Source organism: Panthera onca, chromosome B2 (genome assembly GCF_046562875.1).
Source record: "Panthera onca isolate mPanOnc1 chromosome B2, mPanOnc1 haplotype 2, whole genome shotgun sequence".
In the NCBI taxonomy this organism is placed as follows: domain Eukaryota; kingdom Metazoa; phylum Chordata; class Mammalia; order Carnivora; family Felidae; genus Panthera; species Panthera onca.
In genome coordinates, this window is record NC_138343.1 from 12,416,780 (window position 1) to 12,437,222 (window position 20,443).

A 20,443-nucleotide genomic window follows, 5' to 3' on the forward strand; every position below is an offset into this window, starting at 1 on the left:
GGCCTCAGGGGAGGCACCTTAGGGGGACCAAAGGGGAAAGATCCTGTAGACAAACTTTACCTACTTTCCGATTTGGGTCAGCACAGCTCTGCTTCACCTTCCTCTGGGATCAGAGGCATAGATGTTAGGGAGTTACTTTGCTTATGCTGAGCTCCCAAAGGATAGTTGAGGGTGGGGGTAATATTAGCTCCTTTCATTTCCTTGGCATGGAACTTGAAGACTTCAAGATTCATGCATTACTCGAGAAGCCTCTCACTGTGACACGCATGAGAATTCTCTACCTGGAAAATAGATTCCCACTTGGACAGAACCTTCTGGTTGCATTTCTCCTCTGAGTTATTGAAACAAATAGATTTTAAGCGTTGGGGCCCCCGCATCCTGTTAGAAGGTCAGAATGGAAACAGCAGGGTGTTAGCAATGCTGCTGGAAGAAACAACTGGCAGCCCCCTGGGGAGCCCTGGGTTCTACCTGTTATCCAGTATCCTGCCTGCAGATTGTTTTCTTCCTCTCTTGGTATAAAATCAATTCTGGCACTGAGCAGTTTGCTCTCTGTGCCTCATTAGAGTGAAGACATTAATATTAAGAATTATGCGTTCAGTTTTAGCATTTGGATCGGGGTTTTTTTTCTTTTCTTTTCACCCCCCCCCCCTTTTTTTTTTTTTTTTTTTTTGGACTACCTGTATAATTTCTGGAACAAGCCCGGCTTTGTTATGCTTCCTTAATCTTACCTCACCTGGCCTAGATAACGTGCATTCCAAATTGAATTGAGAGTTTGCAGTGAGGCAGCTTAGCAACAGGCTCTAACAGCTGGGTCATTTTCTAAGAATCAAAGGACATGGCTTCAGTTTCCAGGTCTGGCTTTGGCCTGCTTGGTGAGAGCTGACATTTAACTTGTCTCAGCCTGTGCTCTTGGGGATGATTAAAGTTGCTGCCTGATTCATAACTTATAGGTGATTACACTTGTGAAGTATTTTGAGGCCCTTTTCTTTCATTCATTTATTCAAACAAACATTTGTTGTTGAATGAATGGTGACTTTGATTTAAAAACACGACAGACATAAAACACTGGCAGCTTGTAGATAGCAATTTTTTATTTGCTCTCCTAAAGGAATTTCATTACCAAATCCTCGTGAATCTTGAACCTCAAGAAGAATAATCCTTTCCTTTGTTGGGAGTTTTAAATTTAGAATAATCAGACAATAGTGAAGCATTCTGTTCAAAGCATTCCTTTTAGGCTACCCATTTATTATACACTGCTCTTAAGAAGAGATGAATTTGATTAGCGTTGAACATTCAAGTCGGTGTTTTTGCATTGCTAATACCACGGAGAAATTTTCAAAAAGTTGTGCCTGCCGTTTAATATTATTATATAGTCAACTTTTAATTATCTGTACTGATGGAGTATAATCAGCAATGTGTATACACCAAAATCATTTCCCTTGGCTTTGGGAAGCATGGTATGATGCTTTTATATACCTTCCTTTATGGTTTTGCTCACACTGGTATTACAATTATGTCACATTCCTTGTGCACACAGCTCATCATAGGAAGGAAGAAGGGGCACCTGGATGGCTCAGTGGTTTAAGCATCGACTTCAGCTCAGGTCACGATCTCACGGTTCCTGGGTTTGAGCCTTGCATCAGGCTCTGTACTGACAGCCCAGAGCCTGGAACCTGCTTCGGATTCTGTGTCTCCCTCTATTTCTGCCCCTCCCTTGCTCGTGCTCTGTCTCTCTTTCTCAAAAATAAATAAATGTTAAAAAAAAATAAATAAAGGAGGAAGAAAAAGCCCTATACCAGGGGGTTAGGGAAAGGTCAACTGGAATTTAAAACATTTATTACAGATAATACATGGAATAAATGATTCCAAGGTTGTTCATTTTGATTATCAAATAGAAAACAATGGCCCTTAATTCACTGCAACTGCATAAGAGAAAAAAGCACAATAAACCATGTACATGATTACCTTGTACCATTATCGTTTCTCCGTTCTGCATTTTGAAATTTTGTAAAAGCAAAAGTACCCGAGTCGCAGCCCAGTAACACTGTAGCAACGAACGCTGTCAGATGTGTGGCCTCCAGACCATGCTGTACCCACCGCTGGGGTTCCAGATAGGCCTTTTCGGGGGGAACAGAAGAGCCGAAGTCTTGACCTATTAACATTTCTAAATAATGTCACTGTTGTGTTAGCTGTTACTGTTTATTACTAAAAATACCTCCTCCCTTTTTATTATTCAGGTTTAGCTTGTTTTTATCGGCAGCAGTTACAGAAGGGAATTTCTAGAGGGTCTGCCTTCTGCTTAAATGGTCTTCTGGGTTTCAGAAGTCTTCTCATGGTGAAAATACAGTCTGCAGCAGTCTGCTCTAGAGCCCCTCCCCTCCTACCATTTTTAGCCCTCTCTGTGTGGCTCATTCACCTGAGTGATCGTGAAATTGCTTAGTTCGTGCTTTGCTAGCCAATGATGGCTGGCTCTTCCGTGGGAGATAAGGGAGGATCCCTAAGTGTGAAGGTGCTGATGCATCGGAAAAGGAAACCATCTTCGGCTACACAGTTTGGGGTGGGGCTAGTCCTTGATAACTCAGTAGGGAGGTCTCCAGCCCCACTCACCTGGCCTGTGGGTCAGTGGAAGCTGGCTGCCATCACTGGGCTTCAGCAAGTTGGAAATTGCACTTGGTATCTTCTCCTGGCTTGCCTGCCTGCCATCTGGTCATAGTTTCACCTGCTCCCACCCTCTTGCAGGTGACGTGGTAGCACAACTGTTGACATGCACCCCAACACCTCATTGCCCCAGCTGGACTCCCAAGCAAGGGAGAGCCCTGGGAGGGGTGAGGTGTGGCTCTTTGTGGAAGGCAGCTTCTAAATTCATGTTCTCGCCAGCCAGTCAGCATTACAAATAAATGTCACCTTGTGGCCACCATATGCCCTGCAGCAGAACCAATCTCACATTCGTGAAACAGATGCCATTACCTGGCCCCAGGTGCCCTTTGCTCCCTGCTGCCCCCGTCTCCATCTCTGCTGACCTTCTCATCACTTCCAAGTCCAGAAGCCAGCTTCCTCCTGTTGTTCTCACTTACGCCCTTGTTCTGACCCGCTCTTTACAAAAGGAGAGGAAAACCAGCGGCCCAATGTCTGCTATGAGTGTGGTTTGGGCCACATGTTATATGCACAATTGAACTTTAGCTTGGCATCAGCTTTCTGAGACAGGTGTTTGTCTCATTTCACAGCTGATGAACTTGGGAGTCAAGCTAATAAGTAACTTCCCTGAAGTTACACAACTGGTAGCGGTAAAACTAAGATTAATACTCAGCTTTGATTCAAAACCTGTTCCCTTTCCGTGTGTGTGTGTGTGTGTGTGTGTGTGTGTGTGTGTGTATTCCTTTTTTTGACTATCTGGATACTTCGCTTCCAAGGTAGCATATTATTCTGAAATTTAAAGAGAAAGAGAATCTTTAAGCCAAAGGAAAGATTCTAATGATAGAGCTTCAGGTATCAGGAAGGTGCTGGAGGGCTGTGATCTTAAAACCATCCCACACTGGCGACCAGCCCCTGCAAGGTGTGACAAGCTATGTTCCATGCATCAAAGCATCATTCTTAATTGACTCCGCTTCTTTTACTTAATCCTAGACTGCTTGCTTCTATATCCAGCACAGTTGAGAACTCCCTTCTCTTTGCCGTGCTGGCCAGAGACGTGTGCTTTTCTGGTTTCCTAATAAAACTTGAACCGAGATCGGGAACCCCAGATATTTTACTCCCAGCCTTCTCGCTCACGGTGGATTCGGCAGCACTCCATTTAGGAGTGTGCGTTCCGTTACATTGAAAACGGCTTTATGTTGTTCATCAGGGGGCCTCGAGAGCCATTCTTCCCCAGGAAACATTTTTCTGCCCTGCTGCCGGAACTGTGACCAGCAGAAGGTGCGGTCCCTACATGCCCAGCAGGGCTAAGGGGCGTGGGTGAGCACATCCGTCTTATACCCCCGAGACGCCCGCCGCTGACGAAGTTCCCTTACTGAGCCCAAAGGAATTTTCCTCCTTCCACCGGAGGTGTTTATAACCTCTAATTTGCTCACCATGCCTCTTGTAGAAAGGAGTAGGAGCTCAAGCCGCTGGCAGCCTGCCACGTTGCCGCTGCCGGCTCGCGTCCCGGAGCGGTGGCGCTCCCGTGTGGGTGCGGGGATGCACGGGGGGCGGGGATGCACGGGGGGCGGGCGGAGGGCCGCCGGGGAGGGAGCGCCGAGGCCCCGCCCTGCGCCGCGCGCCCCGGAGGTGTGCGCCGGGGCCGAGCGGCCGGCCAATCAGGGGGCGGGGCGGGGCAGCCAGGCCTGGAGGGGAGGAGCTGAGGCGAGCGAGCGGGTGGGTGGTCCTGCTTGTTGGAACAGCTCCTTTGCAAAGCTCTTGTAATCAGTGCTTAGCCCTTTTGTACTCCGCGCCTGACGGTGAAGGGCATGGCCCTCGCTGCAGATGGGTCTCCGGGAAGGGCTCCCCTTTGTGCCGCTGTGGTAACCTCCACCTGATGCTGTGGGCCTGGAATTGCGCTCTGACCTCATTTCCCGTAGGAGTGGAAGGGTTTGGGAGGAGGACTAATTAGGACCTCATTAAGCACTTACCACCAAGTACAATCATTTTCCCGAAAAGGTAATCTAGTCGCGGAATAAAAAGCCAGACACACTTGTAACATAACGTCGGAATACAGACTCATTGTAGATGAAAGCTTTTTCTAGTTGTGGAAAATGGTCGTTTTAAGAGGATCTTTACGTATCAGTGTTACAAAGGGATCCTTTATAATTATTTTTTAATGTTTATTTTATTTTTGAGAGAGAAAGGGGGGGGGGGGAACAGAGGATTTGAAGCAGGCTCTGTGTTGACAGCAGGCAGCCCCAGCGGGGCTAGAACTCATGGACTGTGAGATCATGACCTGAGCGGAAGACTCACTGCTTAACTGACTGAGCCACCTAGGTGCCCCCAAGGGGATCCTTTAAGATGTAATTTTAGGGGTGGCTGGCTGGCTCAGTCTGGAGAACCTGTGACTCTTGACCTTGGGGTTGTGGGTTCAAGCTCACGCTGGGTGTAGAGATTACCTAAAAATAAAATCTTTTTAAAAATGTGATTTTAATATGTTTGCACATCTTGAAAGTTGTCTCATAATCTGAGTTTCACCTGAGGTTACAGACACATTCCCCCCCCCCACCCCATATTTGTGGACATCCAGCAGCAGATACTAAACGTCAGAATAGGATTGCTTTGTTTACCACACTTGCAGCAGAAAGTAACTGGGAGTTGGAGAGCTTTCTTGACCAAGAAGGAAAGGGTCACTCCTTTAACGCTGCCTGGCCAGGTTCCAGCTTATTGGCCTAAAAAGAGAAGGCACCACCTGTGTGATTGCTATAAGGCCCCTTGGCCTTACCTAATTAAAACAGGGAGAGAATATAATAAGAAGCAAAAGACATCACTGTAGAGGCAAAACAAAACAAAACAAGCAAACAAACAAAAAAACCCCAAAACCCCCAAACCCCCCATGTTCAGAGACATCCACCATATAGTTGAAGGCCTCGTGCTGCCTGCTCTCAGACATATCCTTCCTTGCTTTTTTTTTTTTTTTTTTTAACGTTTATTTATTTTTGAGACAGAGAGAGACAGAGCATGAACGGGGGAGGGTCAGGGAGAGGGAGGCACAGAATCTGAAACAGGCTCCAGGCTCTGAGCTGTCAGCACAGAGCCTGACGCGGGGCTCGAACTCATGGACCGCGAGATCGTGACCTGAGCCGAAGTCGGACGCCCAACTGACCGAGCCACCCAGGCGCCCCCCTTCCTTGCTTTTTGAAGCTAACCAGAATGGAGAAAGAACGTGGAAACATGGTGAAGATAATTTAACATTCAGGTACTGGCTACTACTGATAACAGATGGCTGTGGGGAAGAAAGTCGAAACTATGGACAACACTATTGGCCAAAAGCTGACTGTATTTCATAGACTTCCGTTCGTGTTAGGTACAGAAGGTAGACTAGTTCCTCTCGCGATTCACTTCAGTGTCCGCCGTGGAGTTGTCTTGCTCAAACCCCGCCAGGTGTGTTGGCATACTGCAGGGAAAAATCTAGAACTGGCTGGTGTGGAGTTCATACTCTGAGCCAGGACCAAAGGGGTCAGAAGCCTCAAGCTCTGACCTTGGTCTTTTGGAGAAGGAAGAAACCTTTTCCTCTAAGCTTACACGGGTCAAAACCTAGTAACAAAGGTTTAAAAAAAAATCGTATTCTAAAATAAAAGCTAATAAGTCTTTTCTTTATCTGTTTTGGTTATCTGTTCCTCTCTAATATTGAAGGAAATAAGGAATTCTCTCAATTTGCCATAGTTTTGTGTATTTTAAGTTTTGTGCGTGACTTCCTGTTCCAGGTGGGCAGTTTTGGTCCCCGGAACCTAATGTATTTATTCTAAAGCATTCTCTGGCACCTTTGGCAGCCATCTTGCTTAAGAATTGAACGGTTGGGATGGGGCACCTGGGTGGCTCAGTTGGTTAAGCATGTGACTTTGCCTCAGGTCATGATCTCCTGGTTTGTGAGTTCAGCCCAGAGCCTGCTTCAGATCCTCTGTCCCTTTCTCTCTCTGCCCCTCCCCTGCACTATCTCGCTCTGTCTCAAAAGTAAATAAGCATTAAAAAAAAAAAAAAAAAAAAAAAAAAAAAGCAGGGGCAACTGGGTGGCTCAGTTGGTTGAGCATCAGACTTTGGCTTAGGTTATGATCTCACGGTTCGTGGGTTCGAGCCCCGCATCAGGCTCTGTGCTGACAGCTCAGAGCCTGGAGCCTGCTTCAGATTCTGTGTCTCCCTCTCTCTCTGCCCCTCTTCTGCTGGCACTCTGTCTGTCTCTCTCTCTAAAATAAATAATAAAACATTAAAAAAAAATCTCCTTCTTGATTTTAATATGGGAAGGACATATTGGGAAGTATCCCCAGAGAAACTTGGCTTATGTGTATTGTTTCTAATGGAAACCTCATTGTTTATAGTAGAAAGAAAAATTAAAAGTAACACTAGAAACTAAAATATTTTAAAAGCCATCAGTAGAACCATATTGAAACATTCGTACAAGGGAATATTATACACCAGTAAAAATGTATAAAGCACAGGTAATTGCAACACCATAGTTAAATATTAGAAACAGCTTTATGTGGGGAAAAATAAAAAAACATTAGCCACAGAAGGCTGCATACAGTATGATACACTATAAAACGCCAACACTAAAGTGTATATTTTAGGGAGTGATACATACAAAATGCAGGGTTGTGGTTACCCCTGGAGAAGAGGCAGGAGAAGAGCTTAGAGAAATACCAAAGAGGTATATGCGGCAATCCCAGCAACGTCTTACATAGGACAGTAGACTAATGAACATTCTGTTGTTAATGCTTCATAGATTATATACACATTGCATTCACTCTTTTGTAGGTTTCAAATTGTACATAATGAAAATAGATAGTTTTTGGATTGAATTCTTTCCCCATTTTTATTGAGCTACAATTGACGTGCGGTGCTGTATAAGTTTAGGGTATACAGTATTACAGCCTGACTTACATATATCGTGAAATGATTACCAGAATAAGTTTAGTTAGCATCCATTATCTCATATAGAAAAAAAAAAAAATAAAGAGAAAGAAGAAAACACATTTTTTTTTTTTACCTGTGAAAAGAACTCAGGATTTACTCTTAACCACTTTCATATATTACTATAGGGCAGTGTTACCTATAGTCGCTGTGTTGCGTGTTATGTTTCAAAAATACAGATATTGTTAAGGTGATAACGTATAACGTAAGCCAGAATTTTCTCGTATTACTTCTACAGTCTACCTGTCTCATATTATAGTCTCCAGTGTCTTGACATCGCACAGGGGTGGTTAGAAGGTGTGGTCTCGCAGTGAAATCTCTGGGGTCATTTGTGTGGCCAAGGATATAGAGCAAAGCTGACAATAACCACTAAGTGGAATGCGACAGAGGACACAGAAGCCCCCTCTCCTCCTCTTCCAATGGATGCTTAGAAATTCTTGGGGCGTGGAGGAAGGCGGACCCAGCAAGTAAGCCTGGGTGACCTCTTGGAAAATCTGCATTTACTGTCCCAAGAGTGCCGAATGGTTCCAAATGTGGACAATCAGCTTGGATGGGTTATTATGAGAAACTTGTTCTTTTCCTGCCCACTGTTTTTTTTCCGAGCGGGATGTGGCCTTTCTAGCGAGGTAGGATTCGGCATGTGTGTGATGATGTAATATGTTACACGGCCAGGCAAACTGTCACAGGCTCAAAGGTTCAGGCTTGCAGAATTAACTGTGGATACGTGAGAAATTGGTCCATGTGGGAGTAAGAATTACGATGAAAATGGAAAATGGAAGCCGGAGCTGTGCTTGAGGACTGAGGTTCTCTGCTGCTGAGACACATCATCGCTGAAGTGCTAGCCAGTTGTAGAGGTGGGGGGTGGGGGGGAGCAGACCTCTCCGGGGAACCTTCAGCTTATTCTTAAGCAGCTGAACAGAATAAGATGTGACAAGCTGGTTTGTGGAGGTTGAACCTTACTCTTGATTTCCATTAAATGAATGTGTGGAATCAATACCCCACTGAACGTTTGTCATGGGAACACCCAGAGGCCCCTGGGTGGCTTGATATTTTTCAGACTAATTCTCAGACAGGAATGCAGCGTGGCTATTTTCTGAAATAGTTTCAACATCATTTATGTAATGTCGATGCATCTGGAAGTGAAAATGCTAAGAGTTTCATTTCACTAAAAATGGAAATTTTTTTTTTTTTTTTTTTACTTTAACCTTTAACTTTAGATCACAATTAGTGACCTTTTCGCCAGGGTGTTAAGAGTATCAAAGTGTGTATATTCATTGACACATTGAGCCAGTATCTACTGAGAGAACTGTGTAGGCTGTTAGGAAAAAATGCAGAGAGATGGTCAGTGACTCTCAGGAGCTCACAGTTGAGAGAGGAAAACATTACATGGCAGGACAAATACGGTCTGTGTGGGAGCATGTCACAGGATAAGTGATGGCTGAGCTAGATCTTAAAGGAAGAGTAACATTTGAACGACTGAGAAGGTCATTCAACTGAGGCACCGGCATAATAAATAGGGAGGAATTTTGCCTTATGAATTTCCAAGATTTCAGTGGATTTTATGACACGAACATAAGCATCATGATCATGAAGTTAATAGTAAATTCGGATAAAAATTGTCTAAGTAAAGGGGCACCTTGGTGGCTCAGTTGGTTGAGCATCTAACTCTTGGTTTCAACGCAGGTCATGGTCCCAGGGTTGTGGGATTGAGCTCCACGTTGGGCTCTCCATGGAACATGGAGCTTGATTAAGACTCTCTCTTTCTCCCTCTGCCCCCTCCCCTGCTTGCTCTTTCTCTCTCTCAAATTAAAAAAAAAAATTATCTAAGTAAATAGACTTTTTTCTTTTGCTCAGTTTGTTTTACCTTTCCATCCTAATTATGTTGCAAAGAACAACTTATCTGCATTATGTTAAAGTGCTCAGTGGTGATGACCGATGAATGGAAGTATAACTCAGTTTAAAAGTAGATTACTATTCTAGTGGTAAAACAATTAGAAATTAAGAATTTAGCATTTTTATAATATTTTCCCTCTGTGACTCTCGTACATTTCAAATGATGGTTAAGCCCCAATTAGAAATCTATCTTGCTGTGGGTTTTATCATTTGTCACAGTGATAAAGATGAACTGAGAATAGAAATCTCAAAATGCAATAATGATAGTACCTTATATCTCAAAGAGCATTCAGTATACAAAATACTTTAATATTCATTATTTACATTTGGCCAATATGCAAGAGAATATACTGGTAGCACTTGTAAACAATTCATCCTCACATTATTTTTTTTTCCAAAAAACTGTTGCAAAAAACTGCCTTGCCTGTTTTCCTCTCTTCTGCATAGTATATTTCATTAAATTTCAGCAATTCTAAATCACAATGACACATGAAATGTGTTTGCTATGAAATCAAACGTTTTATGGCATATTCATCAAGCAAATACATAATACAATTTATAAAATCACATTACTCTGTCCAGTAATTAAAAGAAAAGGATGAATCTCTATCTTGGTTTTTGCTCTGGGTTTTTTTTTTTTTTTTTTTTTTAGCAAAAGAAATAATTTACAGTAAGCAATTCTAATTATTTCAGCCAAATGTTTATAGCATTTGAATGATAATATTTGTTTCTATCATTTAGATTTTATAGATGGGTTTTGTACAGAAAGACTTCTTTTCTGTTGATGCTTTTGTAACTTACACATACATGGCCGATTACTAAAACAATAATTTGTCCTTCAGCGATAGTAAGACTCTTCTTTTTCCTTAGCTTGCTAGATGCAAATTTTAGCCACTTTTATGGTCTTGCCGAGATGCTAATGCTAATTAATGTTTTAATAGGACAAAACGTTGGCCAATAAAACTATTAAATTTTGAAGCATGGATTGTAAATTCAACTTGGTTGCCCTAATGATGATGTTGATAGTGATAATGATTATGCAATTAATATTTATAGAGTGCTTCTAGAATACTGAGCTCTGTGCTAAACATTTTACTTACTCTATGCACTTTGCCCAACTGCTCAGTTACAGGAGTGTGTTCCTATGTCCACTTTACAGATGAAGTGATAACCATTGTGTCTCACGGCATTGAATAATAATTAAAATATGCTATATTAATAATGTATTTCAGGGGTGCCTGGGTGACTCAGTCAGTTAAGCATCCAACTTCGGCTCAGATCATGATCTCATGAGTCATGATCTGATTTGCAAGTTTGAGCCCCACATCGGGCTCTGTGCTGACAGCTCAGAGCCTGGAGTATGCTTGAGATTCTGACTCCACCTCTCTTGGCCCCTCCCCTGTTCATGCTCTGTCTCTCTCTCTATCTCTCAAAAATAAATAAACCTTAAAATAATAATATATTTCAAATATTCAACTCTGAAGCTTTACATATATGAAATTTGTACGCATATATAATAGATATGTGTGTATATGTGTGTGTGTGTGTGTGTGTGTGTGTGTGTGTGTGTGTGTGTGTTCATTCAACAAATATTGATTTATAGACTATGTGTTATAGGCTGCTGTGCTAATCTCTGGAGATGGTTGATGAGGTAACACCCCTCCCTTACCTTTAAGGGGCTTTCAGTGTATTGGGAGAAGTGGACTCATTTAAGATACAAGTACAAGGAAATGTGACCATTGCCTTGATAGGGAAAGGTCCAGGGTGTTGTAGAAAAATGGGGAAAGAGGGCACCGGCTTCCCAAAGTATTAGAGAGGTCTTCACAGAAAGGAGTCCTGTCTCTGAGACCTGAAGAATGAGTTTAGAAAGATGATGTGCAGAGGGGACAGATGGGACCAGGGTGTGGACAGGAGCCAGGAGCAAGGCAGGGCTGGTCAGGTCAGGAGGCCACAAGGATTCAGAAGTGCTGAGTGGCCAGGGTGACTGGAGGTGTGACACAGCTGGCCGGGGAGGATCACAAGGAGCCTTGCATGCTGTCCAAAGGAAGGCAGGCCTTCCATTCTGTGTCTTGAAATGCCATCAGCAAATTAATTCAGCCAACACTATTAAGGGATGTTCTTCTTCTCTCCCTTCCTCCTTCCTTTTCTCATTTATTCATGCAGCAGATTTCTACTGAGTGTCTATAATGTGCCAAGCATGTGTTGAATACAGAGGATAAAAGGATAGACAAGAGTGTACACAGTTTTCCTTTCCTAGAGCTTACTAGTAGGTAGGAGAAACAAGCAATAATCAACAAATCTAGGAAAAAAAAGTAAAATTATAAAGGTGACATATAGGAGCACGTGGGTGACTCAGTTGGAGTTGAGCTCGACTCGTGATTTTGGCTCAGGTCACGATCTCATGGCTCGTGGGTTCAAGCTCTGTGCTGACATCGCGGAGCCTGCTTAGGATTTTCTCTCGCTCCTTCTCTCTCTGCCCCTCTCCTGCTCACACACTCTCTCTCTCTCTTTCTCTCAAAATAAATAAAATAAACTTAAAAAAAAAAAAAAAACAGCTGACTGGTATATAAAGAGACAGTGCTTCTGTCAAAGCGTGTGGTAGGAGGTAGTGACCTGGCCATGGAGGCCAGAAAGGCTTCTCCGTGAGGAGGAGGGCTGAGCTGAGATCTGAAGGGGAAAAGAATACAAGGTGATCTGAAGAGCGTGACTTGGAGAAAAGAGGAGATCATGTGCAAAGGCCCTGAGGCCTAGGAGAGCAAAGTGCTTTTAGAGAATTAAAAGTAAGCTGGAAAAGCTGGAGTGCAGGCTGGAACACGAGGACTGGACCATACTGGGCCCTGGAGGCCACACTAAGAATCTGGCTCAGTGGAAAGCCACTGCCTTGCCTTAGGCAGGAGAATGGGCTGCAGGGTGGGTGGCAGGAGTAGGGGCAGGGAGACCAGTGCAATAGTCCCAATGAGCTGTGCTGGTTGGTGGCCTAGAACAGCGATGGTGGTATAGGGGAGAGGCAGGAGGGTGTGTGCTGATGGTAGAACCCATAATGGGTAGTTGCTTATGGGGCATCATTTGGGAGAGGAAGATGTAGCCCATTGCTGAGCTAAGAGAATAGGAGAGGGTAGAATCTGTTGCTTGGATTTCCAGAAAACAGGCTGGGGGAAGTGGACATCACAAGAAATGGAGGTTTGAAGTTGGTCTTGAAGAATGAGTTGGCATTTTCTAGTCGGCAAATGGCCTTTGCTAAGCAAAGGTAGCGGCATGCACGAAGCACAGAGGCATAACCAGAATAGTGCAAATAAAACCTGTGTGTATATATACACATGTCCGAAAGGGAAATTCACGTAGGACCCATAAATAACTTTGCTGCTTTCTTGATATGCTCCCATCTACTCTGTGTTGCAGTGATTTTAAAACTTGTAGTAGATAGAATCTGTAAGTAGCTAAAAATGTTTTAAGTATTTTTTTAAACCAACCCATAGGCATATTATAATGTATAGAAATTTCTCTCTTTACTTCCATGACTTGAAGATTGTTTTTGTTTTTGAGAGAGAGAGACAGAGAGAGAGAGAGAGAGAGAGAGAGAGAGAGCATGAATGGGGGAGGGGCAGAGAGAGAGGGAGACATAGAATCCCAAGCAGGCTCCAGGCTCCGGGCTGTTGGCACAGAGCCCAACGTGGGGCTGGAACTCACAGACCATGAGATCATGACCTGAGTTGCAGTCGGACGCTTAACCGACTGAGCCACCCAGGCGCCCCGTCTTCCATGTCTTAAATTAGGGATTCACATATGGCTCTTGATTTTATTAATCTGAGATTTTAATTAGTCTGAGACAGATTTAATTAGTCTGTCTTCTTTCCAATAAAATGTAGCCAGTTTAGGGAGGACTTTGGATTTTAGGTTTTTCCTTTGTGGTTCAGCATCTGGATTTGGGATTAGATGGCATTTTTAATTTACCGAAATAACTATACATTTGCTCTTGATTGAAATAGGAACATGTTGATTTCAATTTATCTTGGGTGTTAGAATGGATGGGGCAGCCACGTCCAAGAAGAGTTAGTGATGCTGAGACCTACATAACATACCAGCTCTGGGGAAAATAGGGTGATGATTTGATATTCAATTTTTTTGAGATAAACACAGGAATGTTGATAGCAAGATCAGTTTTGGAGATATGGTGTAGCACTGTAATTATAAGCATGGCTTCTGTGAACACTAGTGGCTTAAATCCTAGCTGTAATATCTACTAGTTGTACAAACCGTCAGGTTTCTTGTCAATAACAGAGATAATAATGATTGGTGGCCACTTGGAAGGGTGCCATAGAGTGGGGTGGTGTGCATAACGCCAAGAACTTGGGAAGTGTTCAATAAATGTTAGCGATGACTTTGAATTTTATCACCAATACCGTGCGGCCCCTGAATCATCAACAGAGAGACACTTCTCCTTGCAAAAGTGGAAGTCAGGCTCTTATGGTGAAAACAGGTACTGAATTCACTTCACTTTGTGTCTGGAAGGAATCTTAGGGAACCATCCAATTCAGTCATGGTTCTGACATTTTCTGGAGAACTATTTTTTTGTTTTTTAATTTCTCTGAAGTTTTGGAATCATTAGTCAGGGAAGGAAGGGAAGGAGCCACATCATCTTGATGGTGACATCCCTGAGGTTAGAAGATGGGGTGCTGGGTGACAACCCCTGGCCGGAATCCTCTCATCCCTGGAGATGCGGACCTACTATGGGTCTGCTTGCTGAGTTTTTGACATTTTGCCATAAGAGGTGTGTGTGGGGGCGGGGGGAGAGACTGTGCACCTGTGTTTCTCTTTTCTGTGACTTCATCTGATGTGAATGAAGGACACAGAGAGCTGCCTAACTCAGTGGGAAATTGTGTTTATAATTACAGGTCTAGGCATTTTCCAGTGACTTTCTCTACTGCCACTGTTGCTACTCAAGCAGAATCTGCGCAGAAAGATCTGCTGGGAAAGAACTGACTGCTTATGTTTCTCCATTGTGATGAAAGCACATGTTACAGGTAAAACCTCCACAATCCGTCACCCATGATAACTATCGCTTAATTGTCAGGCCCCCAAGATGGTGGCGGGGAGGTCTGGCTGTCTGTTCTCAGGGACACGGAAACACACCATGTAAATGTAAAATCTCTGTAGATTCACATAGTCTCCACCTGTTGACTCTTTCTGTGTCTTACAAAAACGGAACCCTCGCTCTTTTGTGGGAGAGAAAACAGCTTCTAATTATTTTGAGATCACTGATTAGGATGGATGGTAAGGCACTGGTAAGAAAGAGGTATTTCTGATGATGGTGTGCATAAATTCAGCTAGAGAGACTACCATTGGATGGTCGTAGGGAACACTACAGTATGTGCTGTTACCTAACCTTTCTGTTCCTCTTAAAAGTGGAATAATGCACATCTTTTCATACCAACAGATATATATCTACAGCACGATTTTTAGCGTTTATGTAGTATTATAATATTATATCGTGTACCGTTGAATACATATCCTAAAATATATCTAATTGGTCACCGGACATTTAAGGTTTATGGTTTTCTTTTTTGGCTCTTATGCTGCCAAGAATGTTCTTATAGCTTTATATTCGTTGCCATTCCTAGTGGCTTCCTTAGGATACTCCCTTACCAGTAAATTTCAGAGCTTAAAAGTGTTCCAAGTATTAAGACCTTTTGATACGTGTTGCCAAATTACTTTCCAATAAAATCATACCAGTTTATATTTCCAGAGGCAGCGGATGAAAGTACCTGTTTCCATACAATTTTGCCAGTGCTGAAAATGTTCAAAACAGAGAGTCTTGCCAAATGATGATGAGAAATGGTATCTCCATGTGTTGTCGTTATTTTTTTTTTTGTAGGGAGGCATTGATTTGTAAATTTATAAGTCATACTATTTTGAAGAACTTTTCTCCCGTGGACAGCAGCATGTTTAAAACTTACCGGTTTTTGACAGTTGAGAAATAATGCTTAAATCAAGACGGCATGGAAGGGTGGTACAGAATTTTAAATTTTCTCTTCTCTTTGGCCAAGTAGTTTTCAACAGCCATGATATCACTGGAGAACAATACTGTTTCAATGGGAAACTTCGTTTTTCCATTCTTGAGAAAAACTAATGAATGGTCCACATTAAACATGGATCAGAAATTATATTCAAATTAAATACACACACATGTCCAACATTGGGAGCATGACTGAATATAATTATGCTAGCTCCATATGATTCAGAGGTTGTAGATCATGGTAGAAAAGACCGTATGTAGGCTCCAGACTGCTTGGGTTCATAGTCCAGCTTTGCTATTTTGTTGAGGCGTAACGTTGAGCAAGTTGCCTTACATCTCGAGTATCTAAGGTTATAAAATGTAGATAGCGATAGCACCCATGTAAGAGGGTGGTGTTGCAACAAAATATATGTGAAATGTTGAAAATGGTTAAAAATCCTGTTTCAAGGGGCTCCTGGGTGGCTCAGTCGGCTAAGTATCTGACTCTTGATTTCGGCTCAGGTCATGATCTCACGGTTCATGAGATTGAGCCCAGGTCAGCTCTGTGCTGACAGCACGGAGCCTACTTGGGATTCTCTCTCTTCCTCTCTCTCTGCCCCTCCCCAACTCATGCGCGCGCTCTCTCTCTCTCTCAAAATAAAAACGTAAACTTAAAAAATCCTGTTAGAAAACAATATTTAATGATAGCAGAAAATGGTCATGGTAGAAGTAAAAAGAAAGCAAAATATGACACTTAACCAATAGTGTCATCCAGGCTTGTAAAATTATTGTTTTTCTTCCTCTTTCTTTTCATCCTTCTCTGATATCCTCCCCGCCCCCAAAAAACTTTAGTATATTTCTGAATGGCCTTAATTTGAATTAACGGGGTAATCCCAGTCTCGGAGGAACTGACCGAAATCTGTAAGCCAGAGACCCATTTACCATGGCGCTGTGACATCCATCAGTGTCACCTGGCCAGTGGGACCCTTGGAACAGCCCTTGCGTATGAGAAAGAATGAAATCTGGCCATTTGCAGCAACGTGGATGGAACTGGAAGGTATTATGCTAAGCAAAAGAAGTCAGGTAGAGAAAGACATACCGTATGTTTTCATTCATATGTGGATCCTGAGAAACTTAACAGAAGACCATGGGGGAAGGGAAGGGGAAAAAAAAGTTAGAGAGGGAGGGAGGCAAACCATAAGAGACTCATAAGGACCGAGAACAAACTGAGGGTTGATAGGGAGTGGGGGAGAGGGGGAAATGGGTGATGGGCGTTGAGGAGGGCACCTGTTGGGAGGAGCACTGGGTGCTGTAGGGAAACCAATCTGACAATAAATTATACTTAAAAAAAAAAAAAAGGAACAGCCCTTGCGTGAGACCAGAACCTTCTCCCAGCTGCCCGTTGCCTTGCTTCTGAGCTATAGCGAGCACCTCGCGTCCAGCAGGCTTCCTGGCCCCTTTGAGCTGCACACAGAGAGTCTCCAACTGTCTGGCTCCGTGCACGATCTCCCAGCCTCATCTCTTTCCCCCTTTAAATAAGCTTCCTTTCCCTAATTCAATGAAAGAGGGGGTAGAACGAGAGACCACCAGCTCTCAGGAAACCTAGGCTTCATCCCACATAAACACAGGAGGGAAAACCGTTGAGTTGTGAGACCCCTCCATCCTTGAGGTGCATCAGACGGTTGAAACATAGAAGTAAAAAGAGGCCAAGGATTATTTGGCGTTAAGGAGACAGACGCCAGGCAACTTGACTGGCTTTGGCGAATGCGTTTCACTGGCTACCCTTGCGGCTCCTGTGTGTTTGCAGACGTCACCTTTGCTTTGGCCCACGTTGGCAGTCTTAATTTGAGCAGCCCTGTCGTTTTCAGTAGAAGGAGGACCATCTGAATTCCGAATTAAGACAGTCTAGCTTAAGAAGTCCTCTTTAATGGCTCACAAATTCTCCTCCCATAAATGATGATAAGAGTGAAGAAGAGAGTTAAACTTGCATTTATACACAGACATATGGCATCTCGACAAAATTAGTAAGTTCGCAAAGGGAGAGAGGACCACAATTGTGTCGGTAAATATAGGTCAGGAAAAGAATTCATGATGTCCTGCCAGACTCCAGGGAGGCGCTTCATGAGTGTAGGTAGGACGGCTGCACGTTCACGGTGGTGAGAATGGCAATTAGGTAAACATATGGAGCGTTTGGTATTTGGACAGCGCTCCCGTTCCTCCTAAACTACAGAATCAACAGGGACTCAAACAGAGAGGAGGAAACGGTTCTTCTGCTGGTGTGCACAAGGGCAGGCCTGTTGATCGCCAAAGGCTTACCAGAATGGCTGTCTCTAGGGAGGCAGACGAGCGGGGGGATGTTTAACCCCATGTAACTGTGCCATAGCCCCGCCCCTGTGGTCCCGCCATTTTTGATGGTCTCCATAACCACACCATATTTGCAATCACGCAGAAAACCTATCTGCAAGGCCAGGCCAAATCGCCATTGCAAACTCCATTCATACGGTCCCCCCAGGGCCTGTGGGGTGCCTCAGGGCTCTGCCAGTACGGAGCGACAGCACAGTTTTTGAATCGCAAGAAACCGAGACCATGTCTTTGACTTCTAACCCCATTCAGTCGTGTGTCACTCATGACTAATTCATGTATCACTCATTGCTAATTTATTCATTAGCAAATACCTCTTTGGGGAGGGCTGGTATGAACGAGTAAGGTTCTAAGCTTTGGGGATATGGAATGGAACAGACAGCCATGAGGCCTGCCCGAAGGGAGTTCACATTTCTAAGGGAGGGACAGTCGAGAGCATCATAACCTAGTTTGAGTGAACACAGAGCTGAACTGGGCCATTCTCAAAGAAAGCGTAGAGTGCATCTGAAATGAGAGAAACCAGTGGAGAAAGACCCATCGATCCGGAAGGCAGAAAGAACCAGAAAGCAGTCAGCAACTGGCAGTGAGGCTGTGGTTATGGACAGTGGGGCCAGATTGGGAAGGAAGATGGTGAGGAGAGGAGGCAGCTCTAGAACCCTGCTTGAGTGCCCACAGTCAGGGCCAGCGAAATTCAGGCAACGATTGACCCCTTAGTGTAGGTAGTCTAAATAGCGCCTGCTAGTGGCAAACCATCTTGTAAGCAATTGCGAAAGGGATGTGCCTTAGTCTGTGACTGTATAAACCTGTCAGATGGCAGAGTGGCTGGCTCCTGCTATATGGCGGAACTTTCTTTGTTCAGCCACCACCCCAAGAAAGAATGGTTGCCTTACCCGCACCTGCTTACCTTACTCTAACTCTGACTAACCACCTCCTTTTTCTTGCCGTATCCACCATAATTCATGTTACAGGGTGAGATTGAGTATATAATGAACTCTACCTTCTGCGCACAAGCATAATGAACTTCACGTTATTAACTTTAAACAGATTTAAGTTCCACATCAGTTGTCCCACCTTGGCCTCCCCAGGACTTGGTGCTCTTCCCCTCTGCGTGTTTGTGGGATTATGGTTCTTCTTACCTTCTTCCCTCCATTCGTGGGTGCTTTTGTGGTCTCTTAAGAAATAAAATTCACTCAGAGATTTCTTTTGTCTTCTTTGGCCCGCAACATGGCTTTGGTAATGGCTACATTTCTAGCTTTGGGTTGACTATCATTGGGGCGGGGGGGGGGGGAGGCTTTTTCTCTATTTTGTCTTTCCCTGGTCAACTGCTGTCTTCTGGGGCTCTACCATACACTTTACCTCAAAGCTTTTTCTTTCTCTGACAAGCCCAATTCAATTATTTATCCCACGCCCCAACCCAACCCACCCAGCCACCCAACACAGGCATATACTGTGCATTCTGGGTTTCGTAATGCACATTTCCATGGTTAAGAAAACCCTATTGATAGTCATTAAATATTTACAATAGAGATCTCCTCAACACTTATCTTTCAGCATAAATATGTTCTTCCCTTTTCCACTCCAGTTCCTGAAAAAGAAAGCCTCCATAATTCATAGCCAGTTTGGGGGAAGGTATTATTTTGAAACACTTAATGATGTGTTTCATGGCAAAATGAAAAACGTAGAGACAAAGACTCAAGAGTACATAGTGTTTTAGATGTAGGCATAGCTTTTCAAAACGATTTTGGAATATATTAGAGTTTCTGAAACAATTTACCAGACTTCTGTATAAAGCACTTTATTCTTTGAAAGCCTTATAAATAATGTGATTTACTGTGTCAGTGTGCAATCACATAGTTCTTTTACCTCATGAAATAAGGTAGAATATTGTGTCATCTGAAGGAGTAAAACACGTTAGAAAATGGTTGACAACGGGGCGCCTGGGTGGCTCAGTGGATTAAGCGTCCAACTTCGGCTCACGTCATGATCTCGCGGTCAGTGAGTTCGAGCCCCGCGTCGGGCTCTGTGCTGACGGCTCAGAGCCTGGAGCCTGTTTCAGATTCTGTGTCTCCCTCTCTCTCTGCTCCTCCCCCGTTCATGCTCTGTCTCTCTCTGTCTCAAAAATAAATAAACGTTAAAAAAAAAATTAAAAAAAAATAAAAATAAAAAAAAAAAAAGAAAATGGTTGACACCAAAGCCTGCCATGTTGTCTTTTGGGACCCTCAGGTGAAATGCGGCAGGATTCCCTCCCCTCTGATACACGATGCTGCTCTCCATATTGTTGGCAAACTGTAATGTCCCACGTGTGAGCAATGAATAGTAGAAATCTCAAAGTGTCAGTATTCTGGGGTACTTTTCAGAGTACTGTCTTTTTTTTTTTCCTCTTAGAGTTTATCAAATGAGATGAAGCATTTAGATATGTTTCCTAAATTCTAGAATGTTCACTATCACAGCTTCTGATGTTGCAGGATTTGGAGGTGGAAGGAGGCATGAAGATTCCCCTAGTCCCCTTTCCTCCCTGACTCAAGACCCCCTCCAAATCCTAATGCCTTTCATTTTGCCCGTGTCCAAACAGTGAACCATTGACTATTGAAAGAACCATTATTATTGTAAGAT

The 20,443-nt window shown here is 43.5% G+C and overlaps 1 protein-coding gene across 11 annotated transcripts in view; it reads left to right on the plus strand.

Annotated features, from left to right (window-relative positions):
- Positions 1-20,443, plus strand: part of ATXN1 (ataxin 1) — a 413,533-nt gene that overhangs the window by 146,553 nt on the left and 246,537 nt on the right. For 9 of the 11 annotated variants that reach the window (XR_014137690.1, XM_060614220.3, XM_060614216.3 and 6 more), the window contains one exon: positions 14,370-14,498. The exons of the other annotated variants lie outside the window; for them this stretch is intronic. The gene's annotated coding sequence lies outside the window, so the exon portion shown is untranslated. The remainder of the gene's footprint in view (positions 1-14,369; positions 14,499-20,443) is intronic. 11 annotated transcript variants of the gene reach the window in all.